Source organism: Macaca mulatta, chromosome 4, assembly GCF_049350105.2.
Source record: "Macaca mulatta isolate MMU2019108-1 chromosome 4, T2T-MMU8v2.0, whole genome shotgun sequence".
NCBI classification, from domain to species: domain Eukaryota; kingdom Metazoa; phylum Chordata; class Mammalia; order Primates; family Cercopithecidae; genus Macaca; species Macaca mulatta.
The window spans coordinates 101,348,458-101,371,197 of record NC_133409.1 but is presented as its reverse complement, the minus strand read 5'-3'; the positions used below and the strand labels follow the sequence as shown (position 1 = coordinate 101,371,197).

The 22,740-nt window shown below is 38.1% G+C and overlaps 1 long non-coding RNA gene and 1 pseudogene across 1 annotated transcript in view; one reads left to right on the top strand and one right to left on the bottom strand.

Moving 5' to 3' along the window:
• The window catches only part of LOC144340663 (uncharacterized), a 63,069-nt gene extending 44,595 nt beyond the window's left edge, over positions 1-18,474 (bottom strand). The window contains exons 1-2 of the long non-coding RNA XR_013416908.1: positions 18,372-18,474; positions 8,745-8,864 (exon numbers count right to left, since the gene is read on the bottom strand). This is a non-coding gene — a long non-coding RNA (uncharacterized LOC144340663). The remainder of the gene's footprint in view (positions 1-8,744; positions 8,865-18,371) is intronic.
• On the top strand, positions 14,323-14,778 carry LOC144340783 (18S ribosomal RNA; annotated as a pseudogene).
• Positions 18,475-22,740: the final 4,266 nt, after the last annotated feature.

The following is a 22,740-nucleotide window of genomic DNA, read 5'->3' as shown; positions in this document are numbered from 1 at the left end:
TTAAATATAGTAATCCTAGCAATATCAAGGATCAATAATTCAGGTTATTTTCCAAAGAACGAATTATTTGATTGAGTGATGACTACCTTCTTCTTGATATAACTTGAAATGTTAGTCACATCTCTTAACTTTTGCTGCAGCAATTTCTCATGCCTGAAATTGCCAGCCAGGAGCTCCTTCAACAGCAGATCTGGTTTTCCTCAGTTAAGTTTAAAAAATACATAGACAACAAACACATGCCACTGTTGTACATCCTAACATTGCTGTGCAAATAATTAATCTGAAGAGATGATGTCTTACAGCAGATTTGTTGGAGGAGTTTGGCAAAGATTTTAAGTCACCCAGAGAAGTAGGGCTCACATGGTAAACAACACTAAGCACCCTATCATGCACACACTACTCAGAATGTTTTCTGTATTAGAGAACAATTCAGGACATAGTATCGAGTCAGGTGAGAGGTAGTGGAAGCCTGAACAGGGGTCATCATAGTGAAAGCAAAAAAGGAAAGATAATGACACAGAATGTGACAACCCTTAATATATGGTGGGTGAGAGATTTAAAGGGATGAACAAGAAGGGATTTTAATATCTAAATATAAAATGGATATGGTATAACATGTTGCTTTCTTTCTTGTGGCAATACTAGCAGGGCTTTAGCAAACCATCTTTTATGGATATGAAAATTCCTTTGACTTAATACTGCCTTGAACTCCTACAGTCTACAACCACAGGTTCTCTTAAACGTAATTTTTAAAGTGTTTTCACTGGACTAGTGGGCATATATAGCAATTTTGATGAGAAGAAATATAAATTTGGATTTTAAGTTGACCCCATGAACCAAAAACAAAACAAAACAAAAATCCAAGAGGGAGTACAAACAATCAGGATGATGGCTTATACTGCAGTTACTCAGAGATTGAGAGCACATCTAAATTTACCACTGACTAGTGCTTTATGATTTCCAGCAACAACTTTTCCTGAAAAGTTCAAATGTGACTAAAATCATAAAATGTTTTAAGGAAAATATTCTTTGAAAAGTAGCAGGTCCTCTAGCGATTTTTTCAGGACTCTCATTCCCTGGCAAAATACTTAAGGAATTTATTTCTTATTTTTTCTCTTGGGCTTTGTCTAGGGTAAGACATTCTGCTCAGCTTAGTCGTATAAAATGTTCATGTTCACTGATGTTTATGCATATTCCCAGGGAAATCCCATGTTTCCTATCTTCTCCTCACTACTGGAGTGTTGAAACATTCTATACCATGCAAAAAATAACCAAAACCCCAAATCCTCCACAGGCTCCATAACCATTCCAGGTACCTCTCCTCTCTCTTCTTACAGCCAAACTTCTCCACATCTTCATACAATATTTGTTTCCCAATAAACCCTAAGTTGGTTTCCATTCCCACTACTTTACTAAAGTTACTTTTACTATAGTTTCTAATGACCCTGTGCTGTCAATTCCAATGGACAATTTTAGTACTCATGTTTTTAAACTACTTCTCAGCTTTCAGCATAGCTGACTTCCTTCTCCAAGAGCTTTAGTTGCCTGTTGTTATAGATTGAATGTTTATGTCCCTTCCAGATTCATATGTTAAAGCCTTAACCACCAATATGATGTGTGGAAATGAGGCCTCTGGGGAGTAATTAAGGTTGGATGGGGTCATGAAGGTGGGGCTCTCATCATGGGATTAGTGCCCTTGCAAAAAGCATCACCAGAGAGCTTGGTCTCCCTCTCTCCACATGCAAAGAAGAGGTCATGTGAGTACACAGTGGGATGGCAGTTGCCTACAAGCCAAGAGAAGTCTCAAAATCAACCCTTTACCCTGAACCCATGCAAATTTCTGTGGCTTAACACAATAAAATGGACTTATTACTTATGTAGCTCTCTTCTATAAACTGGTTGGTTGTCAGAACAGTGGCTCAGGATCCAAGGCTTCTTCTACACTGTGGATAGGCCAGGTTCAGCATGTGGCCTCTGAGGTTACTGTGGGAGGGATAAAATAATGAAGGGATTGCATGTGGGAAATTTCTATGGAACTTGCCTGGATGTATTGGGCATAACATTCATACAAATATACCACTGATCAGAACTCAGTCACATGGCCCCACCTAACTTCAAAGAAGGCTGGAAAATGTAGTTTAGTTATGTGCCTAAGAAAGGGAGAAGAAACATGGATATTGGTGAACATGAGCTTTCTTCTCCATGACGAGTCTTTCAGTCCTGTCTTCAAAACACATCTTTCATTTATTTCTTGTTCTCCATTGACAATAGCTTAATCCAAGCCACTACACTCTCGCATCTTAGATACTGCAATAACTTCCTAATGAAGTTCTCTATTTTCATAATTGTTCCATTCTTTCCCCAGTGGACCAAGTAATCTTACACACGAATATAAACTTGTCAACTGCTTACTATTATTTAAATCTTGCAAGGCTTGCTCCTTATCTTAGGAAAGAATCAAATGCTAAAGAGGATGTAAGAGGTTATGCATGGTCTGCCCATTAACCATCTCAGCTAGCTTGCTGCTCTCTCCCTTGGTCACTGCTATCCATATACAGGAGTATTGGGTCAGACCTTCCCTCCTCTGGAAAGCTTTTTTTTTTTTTTTTTTTTTTCATTTATCTTAGTCTTGGCCTTAGCCTCTTATTCATCCTTCAGGCCTCAGTTTAAATCAGTGAGTTTAAATCACTCCCTCCCTCAGGGATGTCATTTTCCCTAACATTTCCTCACACTCATACCCCAACAAAAGGCCGGACTTCCCATTATTTCCCTTTTATAATATTTGTTGCTATTGCGAATTAAATAATCTTTGTCTTTCATCTGTCTGCCTCACTAGACTGCACCCTCTATTAGGACAGGAAATGCATCTAACACCAAGGTCACCTGCCTGAAGCACATGGTGTCTGACAGCTAACAGCAGTGGTGTGCTGAAGTCTATGTGTGCTGGCTCGTGAGAGATGATTGTTAAATTCCCAGGAATATTGTAAGCTGGTTATCAAACAGCCATTATTAAAAATTAAACAATAGCAACTGATGATTAAATAAATTATATTTAAAACAGAGGTAGTAAATACCAAAAACCCATTATTTCCTAATTACTTTACTACATTTTATTGTATATGATCTTGTGGTTATTTATGTCTATTGTATCTATAGGTGGAAATATTGAATAATAATGTGCTATGCATAGCTCATCCCAACCCCATGTTCAGTGAATTCGTGTTGGTAGCTTGAAAGTGGTCATGGTAGATCTATTAATATTAACACTTTGAAAAATAGCAAATACTACAAATCGGGGTTCCCTTCCACTTCCAACCAGCCAGTTTGTCATTTTTGCCTGAACCACACAGGTGATTTCCTTGGTTCTCCATTTATTTTGTAAGTAGACTAGCCTCCATTCTAGCAATTAAAGGTTATTATGGAAGTATTTTCCAAGCATCCTGTTCTGTGACAGATTTTCCCATTTATTTTTACTAGTCTATCAGAGGTCAATAAAATTGATCAGGAAACATGCATAACACAATTGTTGAGGGTCACATGGGATCTATAAGAACTTGTGAGTCAACTGAGCAATTTAGAGTAAAGGTACTCTCTAACACTTCCACCTTAATTCTGAATATTTTTCCACATCTTGGGAGATTCTGGAAGTAGTGAAGTCAGAGCTTTCAGCAGGGCAGAGCCTTTTAGATCACTGGTCTCCTTTGATCCGAGAGCATTTTGCATACGCAGAAGCATAGTACCCTTCCCGTGGCTTTTGACGTAATCAGCTTTAAGTTGGCATTATTTACTTGTTGCCTTGTTTTCACCACTAAATACAAATTCCTTCAAGTGAAGAAACCAATTTACGCCTGTCTCTCTAGAAAGCCCAGATGGAGTTTTGCACATCTCAAGCATTCAGCTGAGGTTTACTGAAGTAGGGACATCCATGTCTTTTGTCCCCTGGCTAGCTCTTTAAGGTATTCTCATTGAACCTGGAAAACTGTAAAAGTTTATACTTTTCTTGGTTATTAGATTGGTAATTCATAAGGCTTGTTAAGAAATATACAAGAGTAAACATCAAGCCATTGAAAATTTTGAAATCTTATATTAAAACTGACTAAAACACATGAAATTTAAAATTTTTTAGATAAATTGTTTTGTCTCAAAATTAATTGTGTAATGGGATTTGATTGTAGCTCCTGGCTCTTTTTGCTTTGCCATGAAATCAAAGTAATACTCATTATGTACTATCATATTTTCACTGACTGTGGTTGTTGTTTTACTGTAGTTCACAGTTGGAATATAGAAAACAAGATGAATCATGAACAGTGTAGGAATTCGGAAAACCTGCCACCAACATTTGTTAAAAAAAATGCTTCTTTTTCAGATTTTTTTCAGATTTTCAAGATTAACAACAATAAGCAAACTGGCATTTCTACTGTTAAAGTTCATAAAGCTTTGAAAAATTATTTAACCTTCATAAGATCTTCATAAACTCTCTATAATACGGAATGTGATTCAGAGTGTGGGCAATGCTCTATCTGGCCCATAAGCATTAAACCACGCTAGCATAGAAGGAAGTGAACTTTGATGGTGCTATTTTGTGTGTTTTTCCTGTACCAGTGTCTGCCTGAATATGGATGTCTGGGCTAAGCCTGGTCCTGCTGGGCTTAGTCATCAGCTCTGATCATTTATCTGACTCCTTGTATTGTAGCCAACAGCAGGTCATGGGAAGTCATTTCCAGGAGGACTGTGACCATCTATAAAGAGTCACACTGGGGTAAGGCTGACCTGGCCACTGCAGCATGGGTGTGCTCTGCCTGCTCCCTCCTGGGCTTGCTGCCATTGACCACTCTTGGTTAGGTGCTGGCCACAGTCTTTTCGGGGAATGTTATGCATCCTTTCTGATCTCTGAGTCTGACAACAAGCTAAGCATATTTAATGTGGCAAAAAGTACCACATTAAATGTAAGTATATACTGCATTAAATGAAGTAAAACATTTTTTACTAAAAGTAAAAAATAGCAACAGAAGTTCTGTTTTGAAGAGTTATCTCAGTGAAGAAATCTCAGACTTTTACCCTGTGGAAAAGTAGCTTGAGATAAATACTCTTGAAAACAAATTTACGAATAAGATGAATTAATTTTTTAATAAAACAGTTATGACCAAATAGAGTGTGAATAACAGTTATGGATATGTAAAATCTTGATTCCATATAATAATATGTCCTAGAGAATAGACTATAAAAATCATTATGTAATGAAATGATTTATTTTTTGCTTCCCTCTTCATTATTTCTGGTGGATTTTGTTTTAATTAAAAAGGATTTAAAAATCCATGAAAAATCTTGAATAGCCTATAAGGAGTTTTATAAAGAAATAGTTCAATATCTTATCAAAATAGGAAGTGAGACAAGTTGAATCTCTAGTTATGTGGGAACATTTTTTGCTTTTCTGTAAGGAGATATGCTGGTAAATAAACACCTATCTCCTGATTCATATTTGGCACAAATGTACTAAATGGTCATGTTTAGTTGAGTTATGGAACAGATATTTGATTATACTCCACTGTTTAGTTGGTAACTCTACTAGCATTCCTACTACCATAGTTTCCTATAATGACAATATATAGCACTTCTTTATTTCCCGAAGTTCATCTTCTTGATGCATGTTGGGTGAAGGAGTTTCAGTATTTTCAATCTACATTCAGGCTGCCAGGGCAGAGGAATTACAATATCCTTAAATAATAGAAATAAGTTATCCTTAAAGGGAATAAACTCCTCCCTTCTTTTCCCCTTTCTTCTTATTCTCCTCATGGTTGAGAAGGAACAGTGTTGTTTATTTTACCACTGGGAAGGAGCTGGATGATCATATATTAATCACTCAATATATATCAGATTGTAATTATAATTAACATTTCATATAACCAAATAACATTTTATTTAATCCATATAATAATTTTTCACAATAGACTCTTATTTTCTCTATGTTACAGATGAGGGAATTGAAGCTCAGAGATGCTAAATAATTTGCTGAAACTCACAGAGCTGGATATGCACAGGTTTTTCTGTCCATTCTTTTTCTGTTGCGTACACATCATGCTGAAGGCAAGTAGTTGTTTCCTGTTAGAGACAATAAAAAGATGTTCATTAACTCCAGTACAATAACTCTACTGAGCTGTTAAGGCTACACATAATAAATATTTTCTTTTGAAGGAAACTCATCAGCCTTGCGGAAGACAGAAATTGGTGGAAGGCTATCTCAGTAGTAGTGTTCATTGCCTTTCCATTGGCGCAGGTAAAGGTACCATGCTATCTTCCCTTTGAGTGGTATGAAGTAACAAAACACATATGTGTAGGGAAGGGAGCTCTGAATAGATGAGGGCATTTACTACAGAGGATAGCTCTGTAGTTACACTGCATGGTCTTCACTATTTCTGATGATAGCCAGTGTTACTTGTTCACTCTTATTTTATTGCGAGGCTATCAGTCCAGCAGATGAGTAGTTCTTGCTTCCTACCAATAGACAAACTCCATTCTTTCTTCTACCTTATCATGACAACTGATGCTCACATCCCAGAGCCAGAAAGTATACATATATTATCATATTGACCTTTGGAGAAAGGGGAAGTAAGTGAAGGAAAGAAGATATAACCAGCTGAGGAGGCCAGATATGAGTGCTGCATGGATTTCCAAGGACAACGGCAATGCTAAGACATTATCTGTCTCACATATTTAGTGCTTACGAGATAGAGCCATTGACTACAACACAGAATATGGCTAGAAAACACCAAGGGTGAGACCAACAACACAGTTATGAGTTGAAGTTTTCCATTAGCAGCCAAAGTTGAGGAGACTTGTTGATAAACCTAGGATTGCATCACTGATTGGTGATGTTGCTGGGGGGATCAAGACCGACCTTTCCCAAATACTGGTTCCTTCTGAGATTTAATGAAAAACACAGTTTCCTAAAAGGAAATGTCCAGAATGGGTCACATATGTATAAGTAACTCTACAAAGTTGAGTTCCACATAACTCCTTTAAATCATGAGGCTTTCCCCCAACCACACAGCTACAGCCTCCCTACAAATAGGTCTTCAAAACCCTGACATTGCTCACTATCCTAAATTTCCTGCTGTAATATGAATAACTGCAATGCATCTCTGGCTTTGAACTTGGCCTTTTTTCCATCATCATCATAGGAATGCCATCTTCCAGTGGCACTACCATCACTCTCTAGGTTGGACCTGGACACTTACTGTTGTGGCTCTAAAATATGTCCTAGGAAGCCAGCCTAGGCAGCCATATTTCAAGTGTGACTGAATTGTGTCAACTTGAGCAAGTTAATCATCTCCCTGGGTTTCAGTTTCCTCATTTGTCAGTAGAGCTTGAGCTAAATGATAAAGTCCTTTTCAGGTATAATTTGTAATAACTCTTGCATATAAATAAAGTTTATGTTAAAACTTCTGGGCTTCCTCAAAGGGAGGGGCTCTGGGAGTACACATTTTGACTTAACTTATAAATGCAAATATTTTTCCAGGTTTCCCTCTGTACCCAAAAGAACTTTGAAGTTTACAGTGAGTTAACACCAATCTAGAGAGGCAAGCTGCAAATTACTTAGTTGGCCCAAATCAACTGTAGGTCAGTTATTTCAAGACTCGCTGAATTTTAGTGTTTGAAAAACATCAACACCTCCATTATGTCGTTAGTATCAATGGCGGAAGAAAAGCACAGTGGCACCTCTCCTAAAGAGATCAGGCTTGGGAGGTAGAAAGGTGCTTGGTGAGCTGTCACACAGGGGGTGTTTTAATAAAGAAGGTAGAACAAGGTCTTTGAAAGGGAAGTGTTGATTGCAAAGCATGTATAGAGGAATTTCAACAATAAAGCAGGCCCTATGAGACTAAATGATCAGTGATGTTATTTGAGAACTAGAAACTTAAAGATTGGCATGAAGAACGTTGTTCGTGTTAATCTATTCATCAGCTCTATTTAGAAGTCATCTCAAATACATTTTGGATGGACTGTGAGAAATTTACACAGAAAAAGTGCTACTGTGGCTTTGCCAACAAATTGTATATTTCACCATGTGCTAATGATTTTTTTTCCAAAAAAGAATACATTGTGACCTCCATAAACTTTTATATGTCAAAATAATGAAACAGAACCTTATTTTCTGGTGCCAATTTTCTATAAAATCACTCTTTAAAAAATATTAATCTCGTTGCAGCATGTAGAATTTTACACACAGCTTCAGAATAGGTCTGGCACTATACATCTTTATAGAGTGAAAAGATTTGGAATAGATTCAAGATTCAAATGCCAAGGTTTGAATCTGTACCTTTGACTTCTTATTGTTTTAAAAAATCTATATAATATATGCTTGCTACCATATTAACTAACACTATCACCTCTTAGGTAACATCAGTTGGCTAATGTTAGTCTTTCATGACATTTTCCATAGTGAACATTTTTATATGTTTGTGATGTGGAAGACAACAAATAGGTATATATTTTCTTTTGTTCAGCAAAAGTTGTAGCTCTAAAACTAACAAAAATTAATAGCATTGCATTTTTAAAAAATGTAATCATCAACATTAAGACTGGTTAATTTGTTATTAGTATAGTGCCCTGTTTAAGACCTAAGCGCTAAGGCTGCTGTGGTTTAAGACCCAGCTTTGCCTATTACTAACTATCTGACCTTGGGTGCATTATTTAACTTTAACTTTGCTGTGCCTGGATTTTTTCGTGTCTACAGCAAGGATAACAACACTTATGTGATAGGTTCTTTTGAGTTAATATTTGTGTAGTGTTTTAGATGGTACCTGGTGTAAAGCAAATGCTGTAAATCCTTGTTGTGCTTGTTATCATACTTAGCTATATATAGAGGGCTACAGAGAGAAAAAGAAAACCTACATTTTATATAGAAAAAGAAGAACAACTTAGTAGAAAAGAGTAATACAGTTACAGATATTAAATGAATATGTAAATCATTTAATTATTTGCAAATAACTGAAAAGATTCATGGTCAGCATTTTTTTGAATGATTATTTTAGGTCATAAATATTCTCTTTCAAGGCAATAGGGAATAGAGTAGGAAAATCACATCAATGGAAATGGTGGAGTAAGGACCTTCACAAAGAAATTCTCCATGGTAAAGAAAGCGAAATACTCACAAAACTTGTCAGAATCAATTTTTTCAGTACCCTATAAATTAGTTAAACACTTGCAACAATACAAGGAGAGGTTTTTTCTTTTTCTTTTTCTTTTTAAGTTGGATCTGGGTAAAAACATTACCTTTGGATGTTTGCACTTATCCTATTCCTATCACTCTTTCTCCAACTCTGTGACATAGCTTTGAAAACCAAGAGTCCCTCAACCATAATAGCTTTGAAAAACAGTAGTCTAGCAGCCACTGGAGGGACAGAGCACTGGTCTGGAGCTCCCCAGAAACATTGATATGGTTTCGCTCCTTGTCCTCACCTGAATCTCCTCTTGTAGCTCCCATAATTTTCACGTGTTGTTGGAGGGATGCGGTGGGAAATGATTGAATCATGGGCTGTGGGTCTTTTCTGTGCTGTTCTCATGATAGTGAATGGGTCTCATGAGATTTGATGGTTTTAAAAATGAGGGTTTCTCTGAACAACTCTCTTTGTCTGCCTGACACCATCCATGTAGGATGTGACTTGCTCCTCCTTGCCTTCCACCATGATAGTGAGGTCTCCCCAGCCATGTGGAACTGTGAGTCCAGTGAAACTTCTTTCTTTTGTAAATTACCCGGTCTTGGGTATGTCTTTATCAGCAATATGAAAATTAACTAATACAAACATCAGTCTCAGAAAATTGTCACTATTTGACTCGTCTGGTTGTTCCTTGGAAACCCCAACTCTAAAAATTTGTCCTTTCTCAGTGTAAATTGTGCATTTCCCTGGGGGCATGTGTCAAAAATAATCAGCGACAATTGCATTATGTTACAGCTACCTAAGGCAGTGATATGAGTTGGAGCAAGCAAGAAACTGACCAAAATATTTATAAGGAAAAGTTGGGAAATGAGATGTCCACAGGGGGCTTTGATCGGGTCTGACTATTCCTGGGAATCTGAAAAGTTGCACATGTTTTTTTTCTGCACATGTCCAGAAAAAAATCGGAAAAAGTCCTAACCTCTCAGCTCTTTCTGACCTGAGGTCTGAGGTATCATATAAGCAAGAAGTGAAAGCCAAGGCAGAGTTGTGACTGCCTGCCTGAATGTTGAAGGTATTCCCCAAAACACGCACTCAATCATTTGCCAAAGGATAGAAGATTTGTTGATTCCAGATACTTAAAAATTTAGGGAAATTTTTGTGCAATCACTCACTGACCACTAGCCTGACTGGAGGCTTCACTGTCCACATGGCAAAGGTAGTATAGACTTCACAGAATGAGTTCAGGAAATCAACTAGATAAGACAGAAGCAACAACAATAAACAGCAGTAAGAAAAAACTCTCAGGGAAAAGGAGATAAGATTTCTAGTGTTTCAACATTATATTATTTTAAATGTCCAGTTTTCAACCAAAAACTACAAGTGCAAGAAAACAAAAAAGAATGGCAAATACTAGTAAAGAAACACTGAATAGAAACTTTCTCCAAGAAGCTCGGATGTTGGACTTAGTAGCCAAAAAATTTTAAATCAAGTATCTTAAATATGTTCAAGAACCAAAGGAAACTGTTGAAAGAAAAAAAAGAAAGTATGCAAATTGATGTCTCACTAAATAGAGAATAACAATAAAGAAATGAACATAAATAAAGTAGAAATGATGACATTGAAAAGAACAGTAATTCAAATAAAAAATTTGGCTGAGAAGCTGAAAAGCATATGTGAACTGGCAAAATAATCAATGAACTTATAAATAGGTCAATTGTGAATATCAAGCCTGAAAAACACAAACAATTAAAAATGAAAAAAATTAAGAGAGCTATGCTGAGGCATTGAACAGGATCTGTGAGACAGTGTCGAGCATACCAAACATATCATGGGAATTCCAGAATGTAAGCAGAGAGATGAAGAGGAGGAAGAATGTTTGAGAAAATAATGGTAGAATCCTCCGCCCCCAAAATTTGATGACAAATATAATCTACACACCCAAGAAGCTCAATGAATTCCAAGAAGGATAAACTCAAAGAGATCAATTCCTGGCTACATCATAATTAAACTTTTAAAACAAAGACACAGTGATTCTTGAAAACAGCAAGAGAAAAATATATCATCATGTTTAGGGAATCCTCAGTAAGATTAATAGGTGATTTCTTACCAGAAATAATGGGGGTCAGAATGGAGTGTGATGACTTATTCAAACTGTCGAATGAAAAAGACTGTCAACTAAGAATTTTATATCCCACAAAGATATCTTTCCAAAAAGGACGGAAATATTAAGACATTCAAGAGATATAAACAACAAACGGAAACTAGGAAAAATCACTACTAACAAGTAATACTAAAACGAGTTCTTCAAGCTGATATAAAAGGACAATGAAGAGTTACTTAAATCCGCATGAAGAAATGAAGAACAACAATAATGGTAACTACATAGACAAATATAAATAACAATATAAATGTATCTTAAAAAATTTGTAACCTTATTTTTCTCCTATCTGATTTAAGAGACAACTGCTGCCGGGCGCGGTGGCTCACGCCTGTAATCCCAGCACTTTAGGAGGCCGAGGCAGGCAGATCACGAGGTCAGGGGATGGAGACCATCCTGGCTAACATGGTGAAACCCCGTCTTTACTAAAAATACGTACTCCCATGGGGCCAAATATCATTCTGAGGTGCTACAGTGATTACAAATCTACTATCAGCAATTCCATATATCGGAACCAATCTCATCCAATGGGTTTGAGGCGGATATTCTATTGACAATACCACTCTCACACGATTTTTCACCCTTCACTTTATCCTACCTTTTATTATCACAGACCTCACAACTCTACATCTACTATTTCTACACGAAACAGGATCAAACAACCCCTGCGGTATTTTCTGTCACTCCGACAAAATTGCTTTTCATCCCTACTACACAATCAAAGATATCTTAGGCCTAATCCTTCTCTTTCTCACCTTAATAACATTAGTATTATTCTCACCTGACCTTTTAAGTGACCCAGATAACTGCACCCCAGCCAACCCCCTAAGCACTCCCCCACACATTAAGCCAGAGTGGTATTTCCTATTCGCTTATGCAATCTTACTGTCTATTCCTAATAAATTAGGGGGAGTATTAGCACTCCTCCTATCAATCCTCATCTTAACAATCATACCCATACTCCACAAATCCAAACAACAAAGTATAACATTCCGACCACTTAGTTAATCCCTATTCTGACTCCTAATCACAAATTTACTAACTCTCACTTGAATCGGAGGTCAGCCGATAAACCAGCCCTTCATGATTATTGGACAGATAGCATCCATGATATACTTCACCACAATTCTAATCTTAATACCACTAGCCTCCTTAACTGAAAACAATCTACTCAAGTGAACCTGCCCTTGTAGTACAAATTAATACACCAGTCTTGTAAACCGGAAATGGAAACTTCTCCCTAGGGCCATTCAGAAAGAAAGTATTTAACTTCACTACCAACACCCAAAACTGGCATTCTAATTTGAACTACTTTCTGTATTCTATGGGGTGCAAGCTTTAAATGCAACTTAAGTACTAATTTATTTTAGCACACCCTTATGTAAATCGTGCATTACTGCTAGCCAACATGAATATTATATAGTACTATAAATGTTTAACTGTACATAGCACATAATCTTACATACTTGCTAACAATCGTCCAATAACATGCTTACAAGCAAGAACTCTAATAAGCTAACCAACTATAGTACATAACACCAACATCCAAAGCCCAAGTATACCCCTTAGGATATCAACCAACCTAAATGTCCACTCATTGTACATAGCACATTAAATCGTTCATCGGACATAGCACATTCCAGTTAAATTAATCCCCGTCACCACGGATATCCCCCTCACTTAGGTGTCCCTTGCTCACCATCCTCCGTGAAATCAATATCCCGCACAAGAGTGCTACTCTCCACGCTCCGGGCCCATAACTCATGGGGGTAGCTGCAGTGAACTGTATCCGGCATCTGGTTCTTACCTCAGGGCCATAAAACTAAGACCGCCCACACGTTCCCCTTAAATAAGACATCTCGATGGATCACGGATCTATCACCCTATTAACCAGTCACGGGAGCTCTCCATGCATTTGGCATTTTTTCTCTCGGGTCTGCACGCGACCCCATCGCAGAAAGCTGGTCCGGGAACATCGTATGTCTCAGGACCTGTCTTTGATTCCTGGTTCATACCATTGTTGATCGCACCTACGTTCAATATTCCAGCCCCGCATAATACCATAAGGTGTTATTTAATTCATGCTTGTAGGACATACCAATAACCAACTACGCAACATATTCCTCGCCACACTATAAAATCATAACAAAATTTTACCAAATCCCCCCTCCCCCATCTCTGACTTTTCTCCCCTAAAACTCACTTCTGCCAAACCCCAAAACCAAAAGCCTTAATCCACTTAGTCAGAGCCTACTTTCTCATCTTTTAGCTATGCACAACTTCAACTACTACCCCTCAACTAATATAAACCTACTTTACCTTACCACTCTCAACTTCAATTTCTTCCTTTTTTTCTCTTCTCTATTTCCCTTTTCCCACACACTCACCCACTACCAAATACATACCCTTATTATCACAACCCCAAAGGTAGCACTTCACAGCTACCTATCTCCCCTGTTTATGTAGCTTAACTTACCCAAAGCAAGACACTGAAAATGCCTAGACAGGTTTGCACACCCCATAAACAGATAGGTTTGGTCCTAGCCTTTCTATTAACTCTGGGCAAGATTACACATGCAAGCATCCCCGTCCCAGTGAAGACACCCTATAAATCACCACGATCAAAAGGAATAAGTATCAAGCATGCATAACGCAGCTCAAAACACTTTGCTCAGCCACACCCCCACGAGAGACAGCAGTGACAAACCTTTAGCAATAAACGAAAGTTTAACTAAGCTATGCTACATTCAGAGTTGATTAATTTCGTGCCAGCCACCGCGGCCATACGATTAACCCAAGCTAATAGAGACCGGCGTAAAGAGTGTTTTAGATCTAGTTCAATAAAGCTAAACTCCATCTAAATTGTAAAACCTTAGCTGATGTAAAATAAACTACGAAAGTGGCTTTAAAATTTCTGAACACACAATAGCTGAGACCCAAACTGGGATTAGATACCCCACTATGCTTAGCCTTAAACTTCAATAGTTAAAACAACAAAACTACTCGCCAGAATACTACAAGCAACAGCTTAAAACTCAAAGGACTTGGCGGTGCTTCACATCCCTCTAGAGGAGCCTGTTCTATAATCGATAAACCCTGATCCACCCCACCATCTCTTGCTCAGCCTATATACCGCCATCCTCAGCAAACCCTAATAAAGGCCACAAAGTAAGCATAAATGTCCTCGCAGAAACGTTAGGTCAAGGTGTAGCTTATGAGATGGTAAAAAATGGGCTACATTTTCTACCCCAGAAAACCCCACGATAACTCTTATGAAGCCTGAGTCCAAGGCGGATTTAGCAGTAAATTAAGAATAGAGTGCTTAATTGAATCAGGCCATAAAGCACGCACACACGGCCTGTCACTCTCCTCAAATATATTTAAGGACTACTTAACTAAACACACTTAACATTTATATAGAGGAGATAAGTCGTAACACGGTAAGTGTACTGGAAAATGCACTTGGATAAATCAAGGCATAGCTTAACATAAAGCATCCGGCTTACACCCAGAAGATCTCAATACCATTTGACTGCCTTGAGCTAACACTAGCCCTAAATCTGATCAACACTAATACCAAATTAACATATACTAAATCATTTACCAATACAAAAGTATAGGCGATAGAAATTTTATCCTGGTTCTATAGACACAGTACCGTAAGGGAAAGATGAAAGAAATTAACCAAGCATAAAATAGCAAAGACTCACCCCATATCTTCTGTATAATGAATTAACTAGAAACAATTTCGCAAAGAGAACTAAAGCCAAATTCCCCGAAACCAGACGAGCTACCCAAAAACAGCTAAAAGAGCGCACCCGTCTATGTAGCAAAATAGTGGTAAGATTTATGGGTAGAGGTGACAAGCCTACCGAGCCTGGTGATAGCTGGTTATCCAAGATAGAATCTTAGTTCAGTCTTAAGTTTACCTGCAGAATCACTTAATCCTCCTGTAAATTTAATTGTTAGTCTAAAGAGGAACAGCTCTTTAGACACTAGGAAAAAACCTTGTATAGAGAGTAAAAAATTCAATTCCCATAGTTGGCCCAAAAGCAGCCATCAATTAAGAAAGAGTTCAAGCTCAACATCAATCATCTGAAAAATCCCAAGCATCCTACTGAACTTCTCACATCACACTGGATTAATCTATTATTTCATAGAAGCAACAATGTTAGTATAAGTAACATGAATATTTTCTCCACCGCATAAACCTAAATCAGACCAAAAAACTTCACCGATGCTTAACAGCCCAGTATTAATAAATGTAAACAAGCCAGTATTATCTACACTGTTAATCCAACACAGGCATGCTTTAAGGAAAGGTTAAAAAAAGTAAAAGGAACTCGGCAAACTCAGCCCCGCCTGTTTACCAAAAACATCACCTCTAGCATTACCAGTATTATAGGCACCGTCTGCCAAGTGACACATGTTTAACTGCCACGGTACCCTGACCCTGCAAAGGTAGCATAATCACTTGTTCTTTAAATAGGGACTTGCATGAATGGCACCACGAGGGTTCAGCTGTCTCTTACTTTCAACCAGTGAAATTGACCTGCCAGTGAAGAGGTGGACATAAAATAATAAGACGAGAAGACCCTATGGAGCTTTAATTTATTAATGCAATCAAAATCATACAAATCTACGGACCCTTAAACCACTACATCTGCATTAAAGATTTGGTTGGGGTGACCTCGGAGCATAACTAAACCTCCGAATAACCTATGCTATGACTACACAAGCCAAAGCGAGCCAACATCTGTAATTGATCCAATAACTTGAGGAATGGAACAAGTTATCCTAGGGATAACAGTGCAATCCTATTCTAGAGTCCATACTGACAATAGGGTTTACGACCTTGATGTTGGATCAGGACATCCTAATGGTGCAGCAGCTATCAAGGGTTCGTTTGTTCAACGATTAAAGTCCTACGTGATCTGAGTTCAGACCAGAGCAATCCAGGTCGGTTTCTATCTATTCTATATTTCTCCCTGTATGAAAGGATAAGAGAAATAGGGCCCACTTCATAAAGTGCCCTCATTCCATAAATGACCTAATCTCAATCTAACAAAACATCATATACTCAGCCCAAGAACAGGGTTTGTTAAGATGGCAGAGCCCTGCAATTGCATAAAATTTAAAACTTTACAATCAGCGGTTCAACTCCTCTTCTTAACAACATGTCCATAACAAACCTTCTACTCCTCATTATACCTGCACTAGCCGCCATAGCATTTCTCACACTCATTGAACGAAAATTACTAGGCTATATACAACTACGCAAAGGACCTAATATTGTTGGCCCTTACGGACTATTACAACCCTTTGCCGACACAATAAAACTCTACCAAAGAATCTTTAAAACCTTCAACGTCTACTACCATTCTCTACATCACCGCACCAGCCTTAGCCTTTTCCATTGTCCTTCTCCTATGAACCCCTCTTCCCATACCCAACCCCCAATCAACTTTAACCTAGGACTTCTGTTTATTCTAGCTACGTCCAGTCTAGCTGTCTACTCCATTTTGTGATCAGGATGAGCATCAAATTCAAACTATGCACTAACGCCCAAACAATCTCATATGAAGTTACTCTTGCTATTATTCTATTATCAGTATTACTAGTAAGCGGCTCATTCAATCTTCACATACTTATCACAACACAAGAATACCTTTAGTACATACGTACTAAAAACACAAAACATTAGCTGGGCATGGTGGTGGGTGCCTGTAGTCCCAGCTACTAGGGAGGCTGAGGCAGGAGAATGGCGTGAACCCGGGAAGCGGAGCTTGCAGTGAGATTGCGCCAGGGCACTCCAACCTGGGCGACAGAGAAAGACTCCGTCAAAAAATAAAAATAAAAAAATAAAAAATAAAAAAAAAGACAACTGCAAAACCAATAATTATAAATCTGTATACATGGGTGCCTTATGTATAAAGATGTTATTTATATAAATATAATAGCAACAGAAAGGGGAGAAGGCAAAATAGGAGAGAAGATTACATAAAACCTGTTTTGAATATTATTGAAATTACGTTGTTATTAATTTGAACTAGATTTTTATGTGATATTAATCCCTAGGGCAACTACCAAGAAAATAAAAATACAGCAAAAGAATGACAAGAAAATAAAAATGATAAATTAGAAAATATCTATGTAAGACAAAAAATTAATGGAGATAGAGGAACAAAACAGACACAAAACATATGTAGAAGACAAATTATGTATGGCAGATGTAAAGTTTACCTTATCATTCATTATATTGAATGTAAATTAATGCTTTAATAATAAAGCAGAGATTGGCAGAATAAATAAAAATTATGACCTAACACTGTGCTATCTGTAAAAGATATGCCTTAGATTCAAAGACATGAATAGCTGAAAGCAAAAGGATAGAAACAGATTACTGCAAACAGTAATCAATACAGACAAAACAGACTTTGAAACAAAATTTTTACTAAAGCCAAAAAGTACATTTTATAATGATAAAAGAGATGATCCATCAAGAAAATATAATAATTACAAACAAATATGTGCCTAACAGCAGAGCCCCCAATTTTTAAAGCAAAAACAGAATTTAAGAGAGAAACAGACAACTCACAATAACAGTTGGAGACTTCAATGCCCCACTTTCAATAATAGATAAAACAATTGAAAAGATCAGCAAGAAAATACAAGACTTGAACAACACTATAACAAGCATCTAATAAATACTAAATAGCAGAATACAAATTTTTTCTCAAGTGCACATGGAATATTCTTAAGGATATATCATATGTTAGGTCATAAAACAAGTCTTAATAAATCTGAAAGGATTGAAATGATAAAAGTATGTTCTCTGATCACATGGAATGAAATTAGAAATCAATAATAGAAGAAAATTTGGAAATTTCAAAATATATGTAAACAACACACTTTCTTAAGCAATACAAATTTATTATCTAACAGTTCTGAAGGTCAGAAGTTTGAAATGAATGTCACTGGGTTAAAATCAAGGTGTCACCAAGGCTGCTTTCTTTCTGAAGGCTGCTTTCTTTCTGAAGGCTCTAAAAGGAAAGAGCCTTTTAGAGCTTCTGTACACTATTCACATTTCTTAGCTGGTCCCTTCTGTCTTAAAGTCAACAATGGCTGGTCAAGTTTTACTCACACTGTGTCATCCTGCCTCTGAAACAACACAATTTTAAATAACTAATAAGTCAAAGAAGAAATTATAAGAGAATTTAGAAACTCCCTTGAGATGAATTAAAATAAAAACAAAACGTACAAAACTTGTGGGATGCAGCTAAAACAGTGAGTTATTAAAGAGATCTGTAGATGTAAATCTTTATATCAAAAAAGAGAACAGATTTTAACTTGTGACCTAACTTTCTACCTTAAGAAATTAAGGGGGCGGAGCAAGATGGCCTAATAGGAACAGCTCCAGCCTCCAACTCCCAGCACTAGTGACACAGAAGACCGGTGATTTCTGCATTTTCAACTGAGGTACTGGGCTCATCTCACTAGGGAGTGCCTGAAAATCGGTGCTGGTCAGCTGCTGCAGCCCGACCAGCAAGAGCTGAAGCAGGGCGAGGCATCACCTCACCTGGGAAGCGCAAGGGGGAAGGGAATCCCTTTTCCTAGCCAGGGGAACTGAGACACACAACACCTGAAAAATTGGGTAACTCCCACTCCAATACTGCACTTTAAGCAAACGGGCACACCAGGAGATTATATCCCACACCTGGCTTGGAGGGTCCCATGCCCACGGAGCCTCCCTCATTGCTAGCACAGCAGTCTGTGATCTAACCGCAAGGCAGCAGCGAGCCTGGGGGAGGGGCGCCCACCATTGCTGAGGCTTAAGTAGGTAAACAAAGATGCTGGGAAGCTTGAACTGGGTGGAGCTCACAGCAGCTCAAGGAAACCTGCCAGTCTCTGTAGACTCCACCTCTGAGGACAGGGCACAGCTAAACAACAACAACAACAAAAAAGCAGCAAAAACTTCTGCAGATGCAAACGACTCTGACAGCTTTGAAGAGAGCAGTGGATCTCCCAACATGGAGGTTGAGATCTGAGAAGGGACAGATTGCCTGCTCAAGTGGGTCCCTGACCCCTGAGTAGCCTAACTGGGAGACATCCCCCACTAGGGGCAGTCTGACACCCCACACCTCACAGGGTGGAGTACACCCCTGAGAGGAAGCTTCCAAAGTAAGAATCAGACAAGTACACTCGCTGTTCAGCAATATTCTACCTTCTGCAGCCTCTGCTGCTGATACCCAGGCAAACAGGGTCTGGAGTGGACCTCAAGCAATCTCCAACAGACCTACAGCTGAGGGTCCTGACTGTTAGAAGGAAAACTATCAAACAGGAAGGACACCTACACCAAAACCCCATCAGTACGTCACCATCATCAAAGACCAGAGGCAGATAAAACCAAAAAGATGGGGAAAAAGCAGGGCAGAAAAGCTGGAAATTAAAAAAATAAGAGCGCATCTCCCCCGGCAAAGGAGCGCAGCTCATCGCCAGCAACGGATCAAAGCTGGACGGAGAATAACTTTGACGAGTTGAGAGAAGAAGGCTTCAGTCCATCAAACTTCTCAGAGCTAAAGGAGGAATTATGTACCCAGCACAAAGAAACTAAAAATCTTGAAAAAAGAGTGGAAGAATTGATAGCTAGAGTAATTAATGCAGAGAAGGTCATCAATGAAATGACAGAGATGAAAACCATGACACGAGAAATACGTGACAAATGCACAAGCTTCAGTAACCAACTCAATCAACTGGAAGAAAGAGTATCAGCAATTGAGGATCAAATGGATGAAATGAAGCGAGAAGAGAAACCAAAAGAAAAAAGAAGAAAAGAAATGAACAAAGCCTGCAAGAAGTATGGGATTATGTAAAAAGACCAAATCTACGTCTGATTGGGATGCCTGAAAGTGAGGGGGAAAATGGAACCAAGTTGGAAAACACTCTTCAGGATATCATCCAGGAGAACTTCCCCAACCTAGTAGGGCAGGCCAACATTCAAATCCAGGAAATACAGAGAACGCCACAAAGATACTCCTCGAGAAGAGCAACTCCAAGACACATAATTGCCAGATTCACCAAACTTGAAATGAAGGAAAAAATCTTAAGGGCAGCCAGAGAGAAAGGTTGGGTTACCCACAAAGGGAAGCCCATCAGACTAACAGCAGATCTCTTGGCAGAAACTCTAAAATCCAAAGGAGAGTGGGGGCCAATATTCAACATTCTTAAAGAAAAGAATTTTCAACCCAGAATTTCATATCCAGCCAAACTAAGTTTCATAAGTGAAGGAGAAATAAAATCCTTTACAGATAAGCAAATGCTTAGAGATTTTGTCACCACCAGGCCTGCCTTACAAGAGACCCTGAAGGAAGCACTAAATATGGAAAGGGACAACTGGTACCAGCCATTGCAAAAACATGCCAAAATGTAAAGACCATCGAGGCTAGGAAGAAACTGCATCAACTAACGAGCAAAATAACCAGTTAATATCATAATGGCAGGATCAAGTTCACACATAACAATATTAACCTTAAATGTAAATGGACTAAATGCTCCAATTAAAAGACACAGACTGGCAAACTGGATAAAGAGTCAAGACCCATCAGTCTGCTGTATTCAGGAGACCCATCACACATGCAGAGATATACATAGGCTCAAAATAAAGGGATGGAGGAAGATCTACCAAGGAAATGGAGAACAAAAAAAAGCAGGGGTTGCAATACTAGTCTCTGATAAAACAGACTTTAAACCATCAAAGATCAAAAGAGACAAAGAAGGCCATTACATAATGGTAAAGGGATCAATTCAACAGGAAGAGCTAACTATCCTAAATATATATGCACCCAATACAGGAGCACCCAGATTCATAAAGCAAGTCCTTAGAGACTTACAAAGAGACTTAGACTCCCATACAATAATAATGGGAGACTTCAACACTCCACTGTCAACATTACACAGATCAACGAGACAGAAAGTTAACAAGGATATCCAGGAATTGAACTCATCTCTGCAGCAAGCAGACCTAATAGACATCTATAGAACTCTCCATCCCAAATCAACAGAATATACATTCTTCTCAGCACCACATCACACTTATTCCAAAATTGAACACATAATTGGAAGTAAAGCACTCCTCAGCAAATGTACAAGAACAGAAATTATAACAAACTGTCTCTCAGACCACAGTGCAATCAAACTAGAACTCAGGACTAAGAAACTCAATCAAAACCGCTCAACTACATGGAAACTGAACAACCTGCTCCTGAATGACTGACTACTGGGTACATAACGAAATGAAGGCAGAAATAAAGATGTTCTTTGAAACCAAAGAGAACAAAAATACAACATACCAGAATCTCTGGGACAGATTTAAAGCAGTGTGTAGAGGGAAATTTATAGCACTAAATGCCCACAAGAGAAAGCTGGAAAGATCTAAAATTGACACTCTAACATCACAATTAAAAGAACTAGAGAAGCAAGAGCAAATGCATTCAAAAGCTAGCAGAAGGCAAGAAATAACTAAGATCGGAGCAGAACTGAAGGAGATAGAGACACAAAAAACCCTCTAAAATATCAATGAATCCAGGAGCTGATTTTTTGAAAAGATCAACAAATTTGACAGACCACTAGCAAGACTAATAAAGAAGAAAAGAGAGAAGAATCAAATAGACGCAATAAAAAATGATAAAGGGGATATCACCACCGACCCCACAGAAATACAAACTACCATCAGAGAATACTATAAACACCTCTATGCAAATAAACTAGAAAATCTAGAACAAATGGATAATTTCCTGGACACTTACACTCTTCCAAGACTAAACCAGGAAGAAATTGAATCCCTGAATAGACCAATAGCAGGCTCTGAAATTGAGGCAATAATTAATAGCCTACCAACCAAAAAAAGTCCAGGACCAGATGGATTCACAGCTGAATTCTACCAGAGGTACAAGGAGTAGCTGGTACCATTCCTTCTGAAATTATTCCAATCAATAGAAAAAGAGGGAATCATCCCTAACTCATTTTATGAGGCCAACATCATCCTGATACCAAAGTGTGGCAGAGACACAACAAAAAAAGAGAATTTTAGACCAATATCCCTGATGAACATCGATGCAAAAATCCTCAATAAAATACTGGCAAACCGAATCCAGCAGCACATCAAAAAGCTTATCCACCATGATCAAGTGGGCTTCATCCCTGGGATGCAAGGCTGGTTCAATATTCACAAATAAATAAACGTAATCCAGCATATAAACAGAACCAAAGACAAGAACCACATGATTATCTCAATAGATGCAGAAAAGGCATTTGACAAAATTCAACAGCCCTTCATGCTAAAAACTCTCAATAAATTCTGTATTGATGGAACGTACCTCAAAATAATAAGAGCTATGTATGACAAACCCAGAGCCAATATCATACTGA